The sequence below is a fragment of the Callithrix jacchus genome, chromosome 14 (assembly GCF_049354715.1).
Source record: "Callithrix jacchus isolate 240 chromosome 14, calJac240_pri, whole genome shotgun sequence".
Lineage (NCBI taxonomy): Eukaryota > Metazoa > Chordata > Mammalia > Primates > Cebidae > Callithrix > Callithrix jacchus.
Window position 1 is genome coordinate 53,006,120 of NC_133515.1, and position 18,888 is coordinate 53,025,007.

The 18,888-nt window shown below is 38.4% G+C and overlaps 1 protein-coding gene across 5 annotated transcripts in view; it reads right to left on the bottom strand.

Annotated features, from left to right (window-relative positions):
- Positions 1-2,593: 2,593 nt before the first annotated feature.
- The window catches only part of SANBR (SANT and BTB domain regulator of CSR), an 83,624-nt gene continuing 67,329 nt past the window's right edge, over positions 2,594-18,888 (bottom strand). For all 5 annotated transcript variants that reach the window (XR_013526590.1, XR_013526589.1, XR_013526592.1 and 2 more), the window contains 2 exons: positions 6,103-6,242; positions 2,594-3,406 (listed from right to left, as the gene is read on the bottom strand). The gene's annotated coding sequence lies outside the window, so the exon portion shown is untranslated. The remainder of the gene's footprint in view (positions 3,407-6,102; positions 6,243-18,888) is intronic.

Below are 18,888 nucleotides of genomic sequence, written 5' to 3' on the forward strand. Positions count from 1 at the left end.
ATTAGTCTGTAAGAAAAGGCTTCTTCCTATAGCATTAAGTATCACAGGAGATAGTCAATCCAGTTAAATTTACCTCTGTCTAGGCCCTCTGACTTCTGTCTGAGTAATGCATAGTTGTATATATAACAATATGGGGTTCACGATGTCATATATTATATAAGTTAGTGAAATGTTAAAGGATTTTACAGTCCATAGATTTTTTTAAGTAAAAAAAGGAGAAACATCTTTTAGCTTAATGGCTAGCTGAACTTTAGCAAGTATCTTTTGTAAATAGCTTGGTTTGCAAGTTTGGGACAAAACATGTATTTACAAACAGTTATATAGTTTTACCAGCAGGACTTTTAAAAACTGCCCTCTGGGCTAAATTTAAGGAAGTGTCATGAGCTAGTAATGAGAAAAATGTCTTTTTTTTAGTGTCAGCAGAAGTGGTTTGTAACTAGCTTCATGAATTTCATAAAGGTCATTAATCGGTCTCCAAACATTTTGAAGGGTGAGGGGGAGTCAACCATAATTTTAAACCTCTTTATTAACAAGACTTTTTTTTTTGAGACGGAGTTTCACTGTTGTCACCCAAGATGGAGTGCAATGGTGAAATCTTGGCCCACTGCAACCTCTGCCTCCCAGTTCAATTGATTCTTTCACCTCAGCCTCCCTAGTAGTTGGGATTACAGGCACCTGCCACAACCCCCAGCTAAGTGTTGTATTTTTAGTAGAGATGGGGTGTTGCCCTGTTGGCAAGGCTGGTCTTGAACCCCTGACCTCAAGTGATCCACCCACCTCGGCCTCCCAAAGTGCTGGGATTACAGGTGTGAGCCACCTCGCCTGGCCTTAACAGGACTTTTTTAAAAAGTCGGTTATATGAAAAACCTTAAAATATTTTAACTTTGGAAAAAATTGATTAAGAAAAAGAGAAGACAATAAGGAATACTAATTAGAAATTAAAAGGCTCCTTAGGTGGGTGCAGTGGCTTATGCCTGTAATCCCAGCACTTTGGGGGGCTGAGGTGGGCGGACTGCTTGAGCTCAGAAGATAGAGACCAGCCTCGGCAACATGGTGAAACTCCATCTCTACAAAAAATGCAAAAATCAGTTAGGTGTGGTAGTATGTGCCTGTGGTCCCAGCTACCGGGAAGGCTGAGGTGGTAAGATAGCTATTGAGCCTAAGATGCAGAGGCTGTAGTAAGCTGAGATCACACCACTGTATTTTAGCCTGTGTGAAAGAGTGAAACCTTTTGTCTCAATAAAATAAAGAAAAGTCTCCTTAATGGGGAAATAGTAGAAGGTATGGCCATGTGAGTGAATTCAGGCAACTGAATGTGGGCAAAAGTGATGTATGCCACTATCAGCTTGTCCCACAAAAGTGCCTCACAAGCAACACCCTGCTCTCTCTCTCTCTCTCTCTCTCTCTGTCCCCTGACTTGAGATAGATAACCATGTCTACTGTTTTGAAGAGAGTGGAACCAGAACATGAAAAGAGCATTGGATTACCAATTGAGAAAGCCGCCTGCCAATCAGGCACACATATTTGGATTTTATTCAAATGAGAGAAAAACTTCTATTGTGTTGGAATCATTTTTGTAATTAGCATTACCTTAAACCAGAATTTAGTATGTAATAAATGCAGCATTTCAAACTAGTGAAAGAAAAAATTCTATTCAATAAGTGTGTTTATGGACACCAGAAATTGGATAGCAATCAGAAAGAAAAACAAAGTTGGATGCCTACTTCACTTATTATACCATGTGAAAACTTTCAAATGGATCAGATATTTTAATGGGAAAATAAAACCATGCAAGTTTTAGAAAAAATATGTGTTTCTTTATAGCTTTAAGTGTGAAAGTTCTTTCTAAATATGACTCAAATGTAAAGTCTTGAAAGATTAGATTGGTAAATTTGAGTAGCTAAAAAATTTTAAAAACCTTTCAGAATGCCCAAAAGACATAATTCACCAAGTAAAAAAATGCAAACAAAAAATAGGAAATTATTTGTTATTCATATCAAGCAAAAAGCTAGTACCCCTACTAAATAAAGAACCCTTAGAAATGGATGAGAAAACACTGAAAATCCAACATAAAAATGGGCAAAACGGCTAGGTGTAGTGGCTCACACCTGTAATCCCAACACTTTGAATGGCTGAGGTGAGCTGATCACTTGAGCCCAGCAGTTTGAGACTGGCCTGGACAACATTGCAAAACCTTGTCTCTACAAAATCAGGACATACAAATAAAAATAAAGAGACTATTTCATACTCACTGCACTAGAAAAAGTAAAGTTTATCTGTACCTGCAGTCCTCATTCACAGACATTCAGATCCCAAAGGTAGGAGTGGGAACTCTTTGAAGTTAGATGTGGTCATAAGACTTGTAAAAACAAGTATGAACCAATTAATTGTGAGCGGAATTGATATGGTCACTTGTGTGCAGAAATTGTGAAGAGCAAAATTTGAGCTTTTTAGTCAGTTCTTTTTCCCTATCTCATAGAAGCAAGTGTCAGGATGGAAGCTCCATCAGCCCTGGTCTCTGAGTGACTATAATAACAGACTTTCATGAAGAAGAAACAGACCTTTGAATTAAGACACTGAGATTTTTGTGATTGTGTTACAGTAGCATAATTTAGTTATCCCAATTGATATAACCCCAGTTGTTGGTGAAGAAACAGAACCACAGGGACTTTCACATGCTGCTTGTAAGCCTAAGCTGGTACAACTCTGGAGAAAACTTTTTTGCAAATGTTACATCAAGTTGACAAGTACATAACCATACAGGCACAAGAAAAATGAGTGAAAGTTTTTGCTACATTATTTTAAGAAAAAAATGAAAATAACTTCAATGTCCATTGATAAGAAATATATTTTAGTAGATTAATAGAATAGATTAATTACTATTGAGTAGCTAAAATAAACATAAGCTACCTGAATCAAAATATACAATTTTCAAACACACAGAATCTAAAATATTGCATGAGGATATGTATAGTATGAGGCCATTATATAAAGTTTACATAGCATATTATGCTATAGCTACATAAAATATGTAGTAAAAGTATAACAATATGCATGGGCATAATATACATCAAATTCAGAGAAATGTTTACTTCTGGGAAAAGAAGAGGAGGATGCAAGATCCTTAGTGATAGGGTATTTGGAATGTTTTATGTCTTATTTCAAAACATCAAATGCTACATGTAAAAATACTGGGTGGTGAGCACCTGTATATTTGTTGTATTATCCTCTGTACTTTTTTGTCTACTTGAAATATTGAATAATAATTAAAAATAAAATACAAACAAGCAAAAAGAAAACAAAAACATCTAGAAGTCTTCCTCTCCTGCTCCATCTCTGAAATTACCTTAATATATTGGTGTAAATCTGTCCAATGTTTTTCCATATTTTTGTGTGTCTGCCTCACCTGGATAGGAAGAAAAAGGGTTTCAGTTCTTCAGATAACTATGATAAAAACATTGTGCAGAGTTCAGCGGGCTAGATATTCTACTCCTTAATTTACATATTTAGAAGATGTCGTTTTTGCCAACTTAAAAATATTTACTGAAAGGAGGAGAAACATTTCATTATTTTTTTTTTTTTTTTAGACAAGGTCTCATTCTGTTGCCCAGACTGGAGTACAGTGGCATGATTATCACTCACTGCAGCCTTGACCTCCTGGGCTTAAGTGAGCCTCCCACCTCAGCCTCCTGAGTAGCTGGAACTACAGGCACGCACCAGTATGCCTGGCTAATTTTTTTTTTTTTTGGTAGAAACAGGGTCTCACTATGTTTCCTAGGCTTGTCTCACATTCTCAAGCAATCTTCCTGCCTTGGTCTCCCAAAGTGTTGGGATTACAGATGCAAGCCTCACTGTTCTTTAAGAGTTTGCATCAATTTGTTTGCCATCACTTATATTGATTTGTTTAGATTCTCTTTTCTTTTTGAGACAGAGTCTCACTCTGTCACCTAGGCTGGAGTGCAGTGGTGCAATCTTGGCTCACTGCAACCTCTGCCTCCCAGGTTCAAGCGATTCTCCTGCCTCAGTCCCCCGAGTAGCTGGGACTACAGGTGTGCACCACCATGCCCAGCTAATTTTTTTTTTTTTGAGACAGGGTCTCACTTTGTTGCCCACATTGGGGTGCAGTGGCGCAATCTCAGCTCACTGCAACCTCTATCTCCTGGGTTCAAGCAATTCCCTGCCTCAGCCTCCCAACTAGCTGGGATTATAGGCACCCACCACCATGCCCAGCTAATTTTTGTAGTTTTAGTAGAGATGGGGTTTCACCATGTTGGCCAGGCTAGTCTTAAACTCCTGACCTGAGGTGATCCGCCCGCCTTGGCTTCCCAAAGTGCTGAAATTACAGGTGTGAGCCAATGCGCCCAGCCTTGATCTGTTTAGACTCGTTAAAGTGTTTTCCTTTCTCAATTTTCAGAACTATAAGAGACTTCTAAACGCTTATGGAATCTATGTTATTAATATACAAAAGCATGACTCTGAAAACATGCAATTCTGGCACTGAAGAGCATCAAATTTAAACTTCATCTTCTAAGTGGTTTTCTTTGTTCTTTTTCTGCTTTCTTTCCTTTTTTTATATTTGCTTTCTATAATTGCCTATGTATTTTAGCTATAATTTATCTTACCAACTATTTCCCAGTATTCTGTTTCTTTCTACAAATGATATACACGTGCACTAAGACAGGCTAAACTTAAAGCTTAATGTGGTTTCCTTGCACTTTTATCGCCACCTCATGGTACCATCCTGAGTCTGTGTTTTCCTGAATTTTTTTTATGTTCCTGAACACATTTCTAGCTGTGGTCTAGTGTTGGTCTTTTAACGATTACCATATGTCACATAACAGTATGTTTTTCAACCTATCTGCACAACAGTCACCTGGTGACCTCTAAAAAATACTGTCACTAGCCCACTGTCAGGCATTAACTCTTATTCATTGGACAAAACTAGATGTCATTTAAAAGTACTCAGTTCTGGCCAGCTGCGACGGCTCACGCCTGTAATCTCATCACTTTGGGGAGGTCGAAAGTTCGAGACCAGCCTGACCAACATGGAGAAACCCCGTCTCTCCAAAAAAAAAACAAAACCCACAAAATACAAAATTAACCAGGTGCGGTGGCTCATGCCTGTAATCCCAGCTACTTGGGAGGCTGAGGCAGGAGAATCACATGAACCTGGGAGGTGGAGATTGCAGTGGGACGAGATCGTGTCATTGTACTTCAGCCTGGGCAAGAAGAGAGAAACTAAAAAAAAAAAAAAAAAAAAAAAAATTCAGTTCTATTACTTACTGGGAAGAGTCAGCTTTCTTCCCTGAGTATATAACTACATATACTGATGGTATTATATGACTATTCATGGCTAAAAATGTATACACTTGGGATATCCCTTCAAGTATTTGTGACATAAACTAATTCTAACAGTTATCTTCATTAGTTGCCTACATTTCTTACTTTCTCTTATTTTAAATTTGGGAAAATATATTAACCACATAAAATTGTAGTGATTAAAACAACCAACAGTTATATCTACCATTCAAAATCAACTAAAGTCTGCAAGCTATGCCTCCCAGGTTCAAGAGATTTTCGTGCCTCAGCTTCCCAAGTAGCTGGGATTACAGGTGCACACCACCATACTTGGCTAATTCTTGTATTTTTAGTAGAGACGGGTTTTCACCATGTTGGCCAGGCTGGTCTTGAACTCTGGACCTCAGGTGATTGGCCCACCTCCTCGGCCTCCCAAAGTGCTGTGATTACAGGTGTGAGCCACCGCTCCCAGCCAACAAAATATTTCTAATGGAGCAGAAGAGCTGATCATGGAGTCAAGATCAATAACAACAAAGCAATGAGAACATTAGACTGCTAAAGGGTGCCAATTTTGTGAGCACAATACCACACAGAAAGAAGAGGTGAGCAGCTTCATGAAGGATGTGAGATTTGAGCAGGGCCTTGAGCAAGGAAAAAATTTCAATAGGCGGCAAACAAAAGGCAACCATCTAGGTAGGGGAATAACATGAGGCAAGCCAGAAATGTGGGAATAAGCACAATACAGTTATTTCTAAAAGTCCTTCATGTAGTCTACTAATAATAGGTAACATTTTGAGCACTTACTATGTGTGAGGCAGTATTCCAAGTTCTTTCAGGTATTGATTTGTTTAACACAGCAAGACTGTCATCAAGAACACACTGCTCAAAGCACTTTTTCTGTTGCTCTTAGATATGGTGCCATCTCTGGGTCTCAGTTTGTCTGTCTGTAAAAAAGCAGATAATAACACTGTGCTGTGCATGATGGATATACACACACGGACAAACACAAGAAGAAATTAAACAAGATGATGTAGCTGTTAGGATAAATTGGAGAGATTATGGGTTATATTTCTATTTCCCAAATGCAACTTAATGCAATATTAGCTTTTTTGAAACAGTTTTCTTGCACAATACTCCACATATCATACAATTCACTCATTTAAATGGTACAATCCAGTGGTTTTAAGTATACTGTCAGAGTTATGCAACCATTACTACAATCAGTTTTGAACAATTTCATCACCTCAAAGAGAAACTCAGTAACCTTTAGTTTTCATCCTAGCCGACCATATCATTCTCCTCTCTTTCCCTAAGCAACCACTAATCTTGTCTGTCTCTATGTATTTGCCCATTCTGGACATTTCATAAAAATGGAATCATATGTGACTTTTTTATGATTGTCTTCTTTCACATGGCATGTTTTCAAGGTTTATCCATGTTGTAGCACATATCTACTTATTCATTTTTGAAATTTTTTATTAAGTCTTTTGTAGAGACCGTGTCTTGCTAAGTTGCCCAAGCTGGTCTTGAACTCCTGGGCTCAAGCAATCCTCTTTCCTTGGCCTTCAAAAGTGTTGGGATTATAGGCGTGAGCCACTGTGCCCAGCCTTCATTTTTTATTGAAAGTGAAATTCACATAACAAAATTAACAAAAGTGTAAATTTCACGACATTTAGTGTATTCACAATATTGTGCAATCACCACCTCCACGAAGCTCCAAAACATTTTCATTACCTCAAATGAAAACCCCATGTCTGTTAAGCAGTCACATTTTCTTCTCTCCAGTCCCTAGCAATTTTTGGGTTTTTTTGAGACAGAGTTTTGCTCTGTTGCCCAGGCTAGAGCGCAGTGCAGTGGTGCATTCTCAGCTCACTGCAACCTCCACCTTCCAGGTTCAAGCAATTCTCATGCCTCAGCCTCCCAAGTAGCTGGGATTACAGAAATGCACCACCACACCTAGCTAATTTTTGTATTTTTAGTAGATATAGGGTTTCACCATGTTGGCCAGCTGGTCTTGAACTCCCAACCTCAAGTGATTCGCCCGCCTTGGCCTCCCAAAGTGCTGGGATTACAGGTGTGAACCATCGTGCCTGGCCAGTACCTAACAATTTATAATTTGCTTTCTCTTGCTATGGATTTATCCATTCTGGATATTTTATATAGAGTCATGCAACATGTGATCTTTTGTGTCTGGCTTCTTTCACTTAGCAAAATATTTACAAGGTTCATCCATATTGTAGCATGTATTAGCACTTCATTCCTTTTTGTGACTGATTTATATTCCATTGTATAAATATGCCACATTTTGTTTCTCTGTTTATCAGTTAATAGATATTTGGGCTGTTTCCACATTTTGGCTATCATGAATAGTGTTGCTCTGAACATTCGTGTACAAGTATTGGTTTGAATACCTGTTTTTAATTCTTTTAAATATATATCTGGGCCATATGGTAACTTTTTCAAGAACTGACAGATGGCTTTCCAAAGTGGCTGCATCATTTTATATTCCCATCAGCAGTGCAGAGGGTTCCAATTTCTCCACATCCTTGGCAACATTTGTTGTTATGTAGCTTTTTGCTCATAGCCATTCTACTGCATGTTAAGGTGGTATCTCACTGTGGTTTTGATTTGCATTTCCCTGATGGCCAATGATGTTGAGCAACTTTTTATGCACTTATTGGCCATTTGTATATCTTCTTTGGAAAAATGTCTATTCAAATCTTTCACCATTTTAAAAACTGGGTTATTTTTCTTTTAAATGTTGAGTTGTAAGCATTCTTTACATATTCTGAATACAAGTTTCCTTATCAGATACATACTTTGTAAACATTTTCTCTCATTTTGTAGGCTATCTTTTCACTTTCTTGATAATGTTCTTTGAAGCACAAAATTTTTAATTTTGGTGTCAAATTTATTTTTTTGCTTGTTGCTTGTGCTTTTAGTGTCTTATCTAAGAATCCATGGCCAAAACCAAGGTCAAAAATATTTATCCCTGGGCTTTCTTATAAGAGTTTTACAGTTTTGACTCTTACATTTAGGTCTTTCATCCATTTTAGGTCAATTTTTGCATATGGTGTGAGGTAAGCATCCAATTTGATTCTTTTGCATTCACTTGTCTATCTAGCTATCCTAGTGCCATTTGTAGAAAAGACTATTATTTTTCACCCTTGATGAAAATCAGTTGACCATAGAAATGTGGGTTTAGTTCTGGACTCCCCATTCTGTTCCATTGATCTGTATGTATGTCCTTATGCCAGTACTGCACTGTCTTGATTATTGTAGCCTTGTAGTAAGATTGGAAACAGAAAAGCATAAATCTTCTTTGTTGTTTTCCAAAATTGTTTTGGCGTTCTGAGTCCCTTGAGTTTTCACATAAATTTTAGAAGCAGCTTGTTAATTTCTATCTTTAAAAAAATTTTTTTTTAATTGTTAGTAGAAACAGGGTTTCACCATGTTGGCCAGGCTGGCCTTGAACTCCTGACCTCAAGTGATCTGCCTGCTGCAGCCTCCCAAACTACTGGGATTACAGGCATGAGCCACTGCACCCAGCCAGCTTGTTAATGTCTACAAGGAAGAGAGTCTCTCACAAGTGTCTCTGCTAGAGACTGCGGTGAATCTGTAGATTAAGCTGAGGAATATTCCCATCTTAACAATATTAAGTCTTCTGATCCATGAACAATGGATGTCTTTCCATTTATTTAGATCTTTAATTTATTTAAACAATATTGTATTTGAATATGGTTTCCATTTCTTTTGTTAATCCTTAAGCTTTTAATTTTTTGATGTTATTATAAGTTGTTTTATCAATTTCAATTTTAGATTTTTTTATTGCTACTGTATAGAAATAAGTTGATTTGTCATATTGATCTTGTATCCCAAAGTATTGCTGAACTCAATTATCTGTTCTATTTTTTTAGTGATTTTATAGACTTTCCTGCATACAGGATCATGTCATCTCAAAATAGATAGTTTTACTTTTTTTCCAATTTAGATGCATTTTATGTCATTTTTTGGCCCAATTGCCATGGCTAGACCTCCAGTACAATGTTGAATAGAAATGTCAAGAATGGGTATCTTTGTTTTCTTTCTTTGTCATCTGATCTTAGTGGGAAAGTATCCATTTCTTTACCATTAAGTAGAATGTTAGCTGTGGGTTTTTTGTAGATGTCCTTTATCAGGTTCAGGAAGTTCCCTACTATGTTGTTGATTGTTTTTATCATGAAAAAATATCGGGCCTGTCGATTGCTTTTTCTGCATCTATTGAGATGATTGTGAAACTTTTTTCTTTCTTTCTTTTTTTTTTTTTTTTGAGAGAGTTTCAGTCGTTACCCAGGTTGGAGTGCAATGGCATGATCTCGGCTCACTGCAACCTCCGCCTCCTGGGTTCAAGCAATTCTCCTGCCTCAGCCTCCCGAGTAGCTGGGACTACAGGTATGCACCACCATGCCTGGCTAATTTTTGTATTTTTTTAGTAGAGACGAGGTTTCACCATGTTGACCAGGATGGTCTCAATCTCTTGACCTCGTGATCCAACCGCCTCAGCCTCCCAAAGGGCTGGGATTATAGGTGTGAGCCACTGCACCAGGCCACTTTTTCCTCTTTTTTTTTGAGACAGAATTTTGCTCTGTCACCCATGCTGGAGTGCAATGGCACGATCTCAGCTTACTGCAACCTCTGCTTCCCAAGTTCAAATGATTCTCCTGCCTCAGCCTCCCAAGTATCTGAGATTACAAGCATGTGCAAGCACGCCCAGCTAATTTTTGTATTTTTAGTAGAGACAAGTTTTCACCATGTTGTCCAGGTTGGCCTCAAACTCCTGTCTTTATGATCTGCCCGCCTCAGCCTCCCAAAGTCCTGGGATTACAGGCGTGAGTCACTGTGCCTGGCCAATTGTGAAATTTTAAAAAATATTGTATTGATACAGTGTATTACATTAATTTTCAGTTATTAAATCAACTTTCCATTCCCAGAATAAATCTCCCTTGGTGATGGAGTATAATTATTTTTGTATGTTGCTGGATTGTGCCAGTGTATGTTGAGGATTTTTGTATCTACATTCATAAGAGATAATGGTCTGTAGTTTTCCTTTTCTTGTGATGTCTTTGTCTAGTGATGTCTGGGCTTTTCTTTGTAGGTAGTTGGACAGTTAGTTCAAGGTCTTTAGTTGTTATTAATCTATTCATATTTTCTCTTTTTGAGTCAGTTTTAGTAGTTTGTGTCTTTCTAATAATTTTCTCATTTAATCTAAGTTATTTAATTTATTGGCACAAAATTGTTCATTTATAAGCTTTTTATAAGTACTCCTTTATAAGCTTTTTTATCTTCTGTAATATCCCCTTTCACTTGTTTCTAGTATTTTGAGTCTTCCTTAGTCTAACTAAAAGGCTTGTCAATTTAAAAAATCTTTTCAAAACCTAACTTTTGGTTTTGTTTTTCTCTATTGTGTTTCCCTTCTCCAGTTCATTCACTTCCATTATAATCTTTATTATTTTCTTTTTGTGTGCTTTTAATTGCTATTCTTTTTCCAGTGTCTTAGGGTGGGAGGTTAGGTGGTTGATTTGAAATCTTACTTCTGGGCTGGGTGTGGTAGCTCATGCCTGTAATCCTAGCACTTTTGGAGGTTAAGGCAGGCAGATCACTTGAGGCCAGGAGTTCAAGACCAGCTTGGGCAACATGGCAAAACCTCGACTATATTAAAAATACAAAAATTATCCGGGAATGGTGGCACATGCCTGTAACCCCAGCTACTAGGGAGGCTGAGGCATGAGAATCGCTTGAGCCTGGAAGGTGAGCTGAGATCATGCCACTGCACTCGAGCCTGGGTGACAGAATGAGACTCTGTCTCAAAGAAAAAAAAACCTTTCTTCCTTTAAAAGAAATGTATTGTGTATAATTAAGGTATACAACATGATATAATACACATAGGTAGTAAAATGGTTACTACAGTGGAACAAATGAACATACCCATCATCTTACACAGTTATACATTTTCCTCTCTTTGGGCAGGAAGAGCTATAATCTACTAATTCAGCCAAAATCCTGAATAAAATATATATATATATATATATTTTTTTGGGGGGGGGAGGGAAGGAGGAAGGGAGGAAGGCAGGAAGGGAGGGAAGGAGGAAGGGAGGGAGGAAGGAAGGGATGAAGGAAGGAAGGGAGGAAGGGAGGAAAGGGAGGGAAGGAGGGAAAGAATGGAAGGAATTCAAGCAATGAAAGAGACATTGCTGACCTGGATCTAGAAGTTTACAAGTTGATTTCTTTTTTTGAGAGAAGGAAAGAAAAAAAAATGAGTAAAGGAGAGAAAGAAAGAGGAAGAGAGAGAGGGAGGGTGAATGGAAATATTGCTTTATTCTGAAAAAAAAATGGGTATTAATAATGGCCAATCAATGTTTCATTTAAACCTATGAGTAGGTGTGATGTGGTATTGACAAGAATGTATATTTTATGTATTTGAAGTGGAGAGCTCTATAAATATTTATTAAGTTTACTTGTTCCGGATCTGAGTTCGAGTCCTTGATATCCTTATTAAGTTTCTGTCTCATTGAATCTAAGTCTCCTATCTGGGTGTTAGGATCGTTAGCTCTTGTTGTTGCATTAATCCTTTTACCACTATATCTTTGTTGCTTTAAAATCTATTTTATCCACTACGAGAATTGCAACTCCTGCTTTTTATTTATTTATTTTTGCTCTCCATTTAGTTGGTAAATCTTTCTCCATTCCTTTGAGTCTTTGTGTATCCTTGCATGTGAAACAGGTCTGGATGTAACATGCCATTGGGTTTTGGCTGTGTCTTTTGATTGGGGGATTTAGTCGATTTAAATTTAGGGTTACTGCCATTTGATGTTAACTGCCTGTTTTATCCATTCGTTGATGAAAATTCTTCTTTATGTTGGTGCTCTTTACTTTTTGGTATATTTTTAGTAAGCCTAATACTGGTTGTTTCCGTATGTATGTAATGCCTCTTTCAGAAGCTCTTGTAAAGTAGGTCTGGTGGTAATAAAATCTCTGAGTACTTGCTTGTTCATAAAAGATTGTATTTTTCCTTCAGTTGTGAAGCTTAGTTTGGCTGGATATGAAATTCTGGGCTGAAGGTTCTGTTCTTTGAGGATGTTGAATATTGGCCCCCACTCTCTTCTGGCTTGTAGAGTTTCTGCTGAGAGATCTACTGTAAATCTGATAGGCTTGCCTTTGTGGGTAACCTGACCTTTCTCTCTGGCTGCCCTTAGTATTTTCTCCGTTTCAACCCTGGTGAATCTAACGATTATGTGCCTTGGGGTTGCTCTTCTTGAGGAATATCTTTGTGGTGTTCTCTGTATTACGTGGGGTTGAATATTGACCTGCTTTGCTAGTTTAGGAAAATTTTCCTGAATAATATCCTGAAGGGTATTTTCCAGCTTGGATTCATTCTGTCCGTCGCATTCAGGTACACCTATCAAACGTAAATTTGGTCTTTTCACATAGTTCCACGTTTCTTGGAGACTTTGCTCATTCCTTTTTATCCTTTTATCTCTAATCTTGTCTTGTTTTCTTTCATTAAGTTGGACGTTGACCTCTGTTATCCTTTCTTCTGCTTGAACAATTCGAGTGTTTAAACCTGTGCATACTTCTCGGAGTTCCTGTATTGTATTCTTCAGTTCCATTAATTCACTTATATTCCTAAGTTGTCTATTCTCAATAGGATTTCGTCAAACCTTTTTTCAAAGTTCCTAGTTTCTTTATGTTGGGCTACAACATGTTCTTTTAACTCACAGAAGTTTCTTATTATCCATTCCTTGAAGAGTGATTCTGTCATTGGGATGCGCTCGTTCTCCATCACACCTTGTTCCATTGTTGATGTGGAACTGTGATCATCTTTAGAGGGAGAGGCGTTCTGATTTTGAGTATTCTCAGCTTTTTTACACTGGTTTCTTCCCATCATTGTAAATTTATCCTCCTGTCGTCTTTGAAATTACCAACTTTCAGATTAGGTCTCTTGATTGGACGTCTAAGTTGTTAGTTCCCAGGGCCAGAATGGCGATGTTAAGACTGATGGTGCTTTTCTGCCCAGGATTCTCCTGTCTGGCTTCCTTCTTGTGTCCGTAATGGGCAACTCTGCCTTCCCCAGGCTCCAAACCTCGGTCAGAAGGGGAACCAGTCTCGTTTACTCTGCGCCGAGAGCTGCCGCGCTGAGGTGCCGTCACAGCCGCTGCTCTGGTCTCAGGAGTCATGCTGGGGACCTGTGTGGGTCCTCCAAACCTCGATCAGAAGGGGAGCCAGCCCTGTTTACTCTGCTCCGCAAGCTGCCGCGCCGAGGTGCCGGCGAAACTGCTGTGCCGGCGAAACCGCTGCACCGGCCACAAGAGTCGCGCTGGCGACCTGTGTGATTCCTCCACTGGGGATCTTCTGCTCCGTGAGCGACCAGAATTTGTCTGAAAGTGTGGCGTCCTCTAGTTCTCTGCGCTTTGATTGAGAGCTGCAATCCCGAGTTGTTATCCATCAGCCATCTTGGATCCTCTTTTGTTAATTATAGTCTTCACGTTGTATACTAGATCTTTAGACCTGTTCATCCTACATTCTTTTTTCTTTTTTATTTAAGCATTTACACTTACAAATTTCTCTCTAGGCACTGCTGTAGGTACATCCCTTATGTTTTGGTATGTTATCTTTCTTTTCATTCATCTCAAGGTATTTCCTAATTTCCCTTGTGATTTCTTCCTTGACCCATTAGTTACTTAGTAGTATGTTAATTTCCACATATCTGTGGGTTTCTTAAATTTCTTTGTTCTTTCTCTCTCTCTTTTTTTTTTGAGACAGGATCTCTTGCTCTTTTGCTCACACTAGAGTGCAGTAGTTTGAACATGGCTCACTGCAGCCTTGATCTCCTAAGCTCAAGCAATTCTTCCACCTAAGCCTCCTGAGTAGCTGGGACCACAGTCATGTGCCACTATACAGAGCTAATTAAAAATTTTCTGTGGAGATGGGGGTCTCGTCATGTGCCCAAGCTGGTCCCAAACTCCTGGGCTCCAGTGATTCTCCTGACTTGGCATCTCAAAGTGCTGGAATGACTGATGTGAGCCACCACACCTGGCCTCTAATTTCTATTGTGGTTATTGTATATTATTTTTAATTCCTTTGTGGTTAGAGAATATACTTTGTATTATTTCTTTCCTTTAAAATGTATTGAGGCTTGTATTATGGCTTAGCACATGGTCCATCCAGAATAATGTTCCATATGCATTGGAGAAAAATGTATATTTTGCTGTTGTTGAGTGGAGTGTCTATAGATGTCTGTTGGTTTCTTTGGTTTATAATGTTGTTCAAGTCATTTATTTCCTTGTCAATCTTCTGTCTTTTTGGTCTGTCCATTACTGAACACCCATTCATGTTGAATTGTGTTATTTCTCCTTTCATTTCTGTCAGTTTATACTTTATGAATTATGATGCTGTTTTTAGGTTCATAATATATGGTTATAATTGCTATATCTTCCTGATGGAGTGACCTTTTAAAAATGACCCTTATAAAAAATATAAATAAAATAAAATAAAAATGACCCTTATAAAATGTCCCTGTTTATTTCTAATAATTTTTTGAAGCCTATTTTGTGTAACCACCCCAGTTTATGGTTGCTGTTTGCATGTTACATAATTTTTTATCCTTTTTTTTTTTTTTTGAGACAGACTCTTCACCCAGGCTGGAGTGCAGTAGCATAATCTCGGCTCACTGCAGCCTCTGCCTCCTGGATTCCAGCGATTCTCCTGCCTTAGCCTCCTGGGTAGCTGGGATTACAGGTGTTTGCCACCACACCCAGCTAATTTTTGCATTTTCAGTAGTGACAGGGTTTCTCCATGTGGGCCAGCCTGGTCTTGAACTCCTGACCTCAAATGATCTGCCCACCTCGGCCTCCCAACGTGCTGGGATGACAGGTGTGAGCCACCACATCCAGCCCCTTTTACTTTTGTATCATTGAATTTAGTCTGCTTCCATACACTGCATTTAGTTGCGATTTTGTTTTCTTATCTAGTCTGATATTCTCTGCCTTTTGATTGGATAACGAATTCACATTTAATGTTATTATTTATATAGTTGGATTTACTTTTGCTAGTTTACTTTTTGCTTTCTTCATGCTTCCTATCTTTTCTGTTCCTTTATTCCTTTTACTTTCTTTTGCATTAAGTAAATATTTTGTGATGTAATATTAATTTTTAAATAAAATTTTACTATATATTTTTGAATTATTTCCTCAGTTATTGCTCCAGGGCTTACCATATAAATCTTAACATCAGAACCTGCTTCACATTTATAATAAATTCCAGTGAGATATAGAAACATTATTTCTATATAGCTCCATTCCCTGTTTCCTCTTGTGGTACTGTTATACCCATATCTATATATGTTACAAAGCCAGTAATATGTTGTTATAATTATTACTTCACTTTTTCACCTTTTTAAAAAGCTGAGGGAAGAAAATGGAAGAAAAAATATATTTATAGCTTTTGTTGCATCAGCATATATATATATTTGTAGCTTTTATTGAATAAAATTTATTTCTCATTTCTGGTTCATTTGTTCCTGTGTCATCATTGGGAGTCATTGCCTTTGTCTTACAATTGGGAGTCATTTCCTTAGTCCAATACAGCTTTGCTCCCATCCACCTCCTTTGTGCTGTTATTGGCAAATAGATTACATTTCTTTGGTATAGTCCCAACAATAAAATTATATACATATTGAATTGCTTTTTAAAATTAGTTGAGAAGAAAAGAAATATGCATGCCTTCTTTACTAATGTTTTTTTGTGTACATTACTGTCTAGAGTTACTTGTTTCAGCCTCAATACCTCAATACCTTTTTTTTTGAGACAGAGTTTTGCTGTTGTCACCCAGGCTGAAGTGCAGGGGCACGATCTTGGCTTACTGCAATCTCTACCTCCCACGTTCAAGTGATTCTCTTGCCTCAGCCTCCCAAATAGCTGGGATTACAGGCACCTACCACCAGGCTTGGCTTATTTTTCTATTTTTAGTAGAGATGGGGTTTCACCACATTGGCCAGGCTGGTCTCGAACTCCTGACCTCAGGTGATCCACTTGCCGTGGCCTCCCAAAGTGCTGGGATTACAGGCATGAGACACCATGCTTGGCTGCCTCAATAACTTTCTTTTAGTATTTTTTGTAAGGTGGGTCTGCTAGCAATGAATTATCTCAATTTTTGTTTATCTGGTAATTTCTTCATTTTGCCTTCATATTTGAAAGACAATTTTTGCTGAATGTAGGATTCTTGGTTGACAGATTTTTCTCTGAGCACTTTGAATATATTATCCCACTGCCTTTTCCTCCTTCTTCATTTTGGGACAGGATTTCCCTCTGTCTCTCATGCTGGAATGCAGTGATGTGATCATAGCTCACTGCAGTCTCTGACTCCTGGGCTCAAGTGATCCTCCCACCTAAGCCTCCCAAGTAGCTGGGATTACAGGTGTGTGCCACTATGTCTGGCTATTTAAAAAATTTATTTGTATTGGCCAGGCTGGTCTTGAACCCTTAGCCTCAAGAGATCTCCCTCCTTGGCCTTACAAAGTGGCCAGGATTATAGGCATGAGCCACTGTGCCTGGCCTGTTATCCACTGCCTTCTGTTCTCCTCTGCTTCTGATGAGAAGTCAGCTGTTGATCTTATTGGAGTTCTCTTGTAAGTAAGGATAGTTCTCTTGCTTCTTCAAGCTTTTCTACTTGTCATTGAGCATTTTTTCTTTACTATATGTGTTTGTGATTTCTTTGCATTTAACCTCTTAGAGTTTGTTGAGCTTCTTGGATGTGTAAAGTTGTTATCAGATTTGGAAAGTTTTCAGCCCCTATTTCTTTAAATATTTTTTCTCTTCCTTTCTCTCTCTCCTCTCCTTTTGGAACTTCCATTAGATGTATGTTAGCTTAATGATGTCTCATGTTTCTTTGAGGCTCTGTTCATTATTCTTCATTCTTTTTTTCTGTTTATAGTATTATTTTTAGACAAAAGGTGGGGAAAAGGTGGGAAAATAGAAGGATAAAAATAATTACATAATCACTTTGGTGAGCTCATGAGATACTCATAATTTCAAAGCACCTTCCCCATAAAATGCTGCAGTAGTTTCTTATTATCCAAGTGTTCATGTTTAATGTACTGTTGAGAGAAAAGGGTGACCATCAAGTCAGCTTATTTAATTTTCTATTCTGCTAAAAACTTGAAGCTTCCCAGATTTCAGCAGAATTCACCTGGACTAATGTCTACATCAAACTAATCTAATATATCTTTCTTTAGGGTGACAGACAGACTGATCTTGAGAATCCATGACAAGGTATTTGTGACAAGGCCTCCATCTGCTGAGACTCCAACAGGTGCAGATTAAAACGATGCCAGGCTGGGGACGGTCCAGATATTGGAGATACCACCTATAAATGTGAACTCCAGAGGAAAGTTTTTTGGTGCCAGCTGCTCCAATTACTGTTCTAGGCATTAGGGACACAGCAGTAGTCAAGAAGACCAGGTCTCTGCTCTGGTGGAGTTCACATTTTATCACGGGATACAGATTGCAAACCAACAAATAAAGGAAGGAAAATATCAGAGTAATAATGTCAGGAATGCACAGAAATAAACTATGAGGATGTGACAAAAGTGACTTGAATGGATATTTTCTACTAAGCACATGGGAAATGCCCCCTGTGACGAAGTGACATCTAAACTAAAACTTGAATTGTAACAGCCTTCTAGACAGTGGGAATAGATAATGTCAAGGAACAGAAAGGGGGAATAACTTACTACATTCCAATGTAGGAAGAGGGAAAATGAAGGCTGAGAGGCAGCCAGGGCCTAGGCCGTGTAGGACTTTGCAAACCCAATTATAAAGGTTGGATTTTTTTTTTTCTTTTCTTTTGAGACAGTGGCACAATCTCAGCTCACAGCAACCTTTACCTCCTGGATTCAAGTGATTCTCCTGCCACAGCCTCCTGAGTAGCTGGGCTTACAAGCAACTGCCACCGCGTCTGGCTAATTTTTCTATTTTTTAGTAGAGATGGGGTTTTGCCATGTTGAACAGGCTGGTCTCAAACTCCTGACTTCAAGTGACCTGGCCACCTTGGCCTCCCAAAGTTCTGGGATTACAGATGTGAGCCACCATGTCTAGCCTGAAGTTTGGATTTTATTCTAGGTTTGATGGGATGCTATTAGTGTTAAGCAGGGGAGTGATGTGATCTGAGTCACACTGAAAAATCACAAAAATTGCTTTGTGCACAGTAAGTTATACAGAGATTGAAATGGAAGCTGGGGAATTACTTATGAGGCATTTGTAGCACGTCATGCAAAAGATGTTAATAACTGAGGGTGGTGATAGTAGAGATAGAGAGAAGCAAATGGATGTGCACTTGGGTAGGCAATAATGCCATTTACTAAACTGGAAAAGAATGGTCTTAAATATGCAGGGAGATTGGGGGCAGGGATGGGAAGAGATATCACAAGTTCTATTTTGATTATGTTAAGTTGGAGATACATACTGGTATTCCAAGTACAAATGTTAAGCAGACAGTTGAGTTAAGAAGTCTGCGCTAGAGTCACTTGCTTTCAGTCTGAAGAAGCTGCCAGTGAGG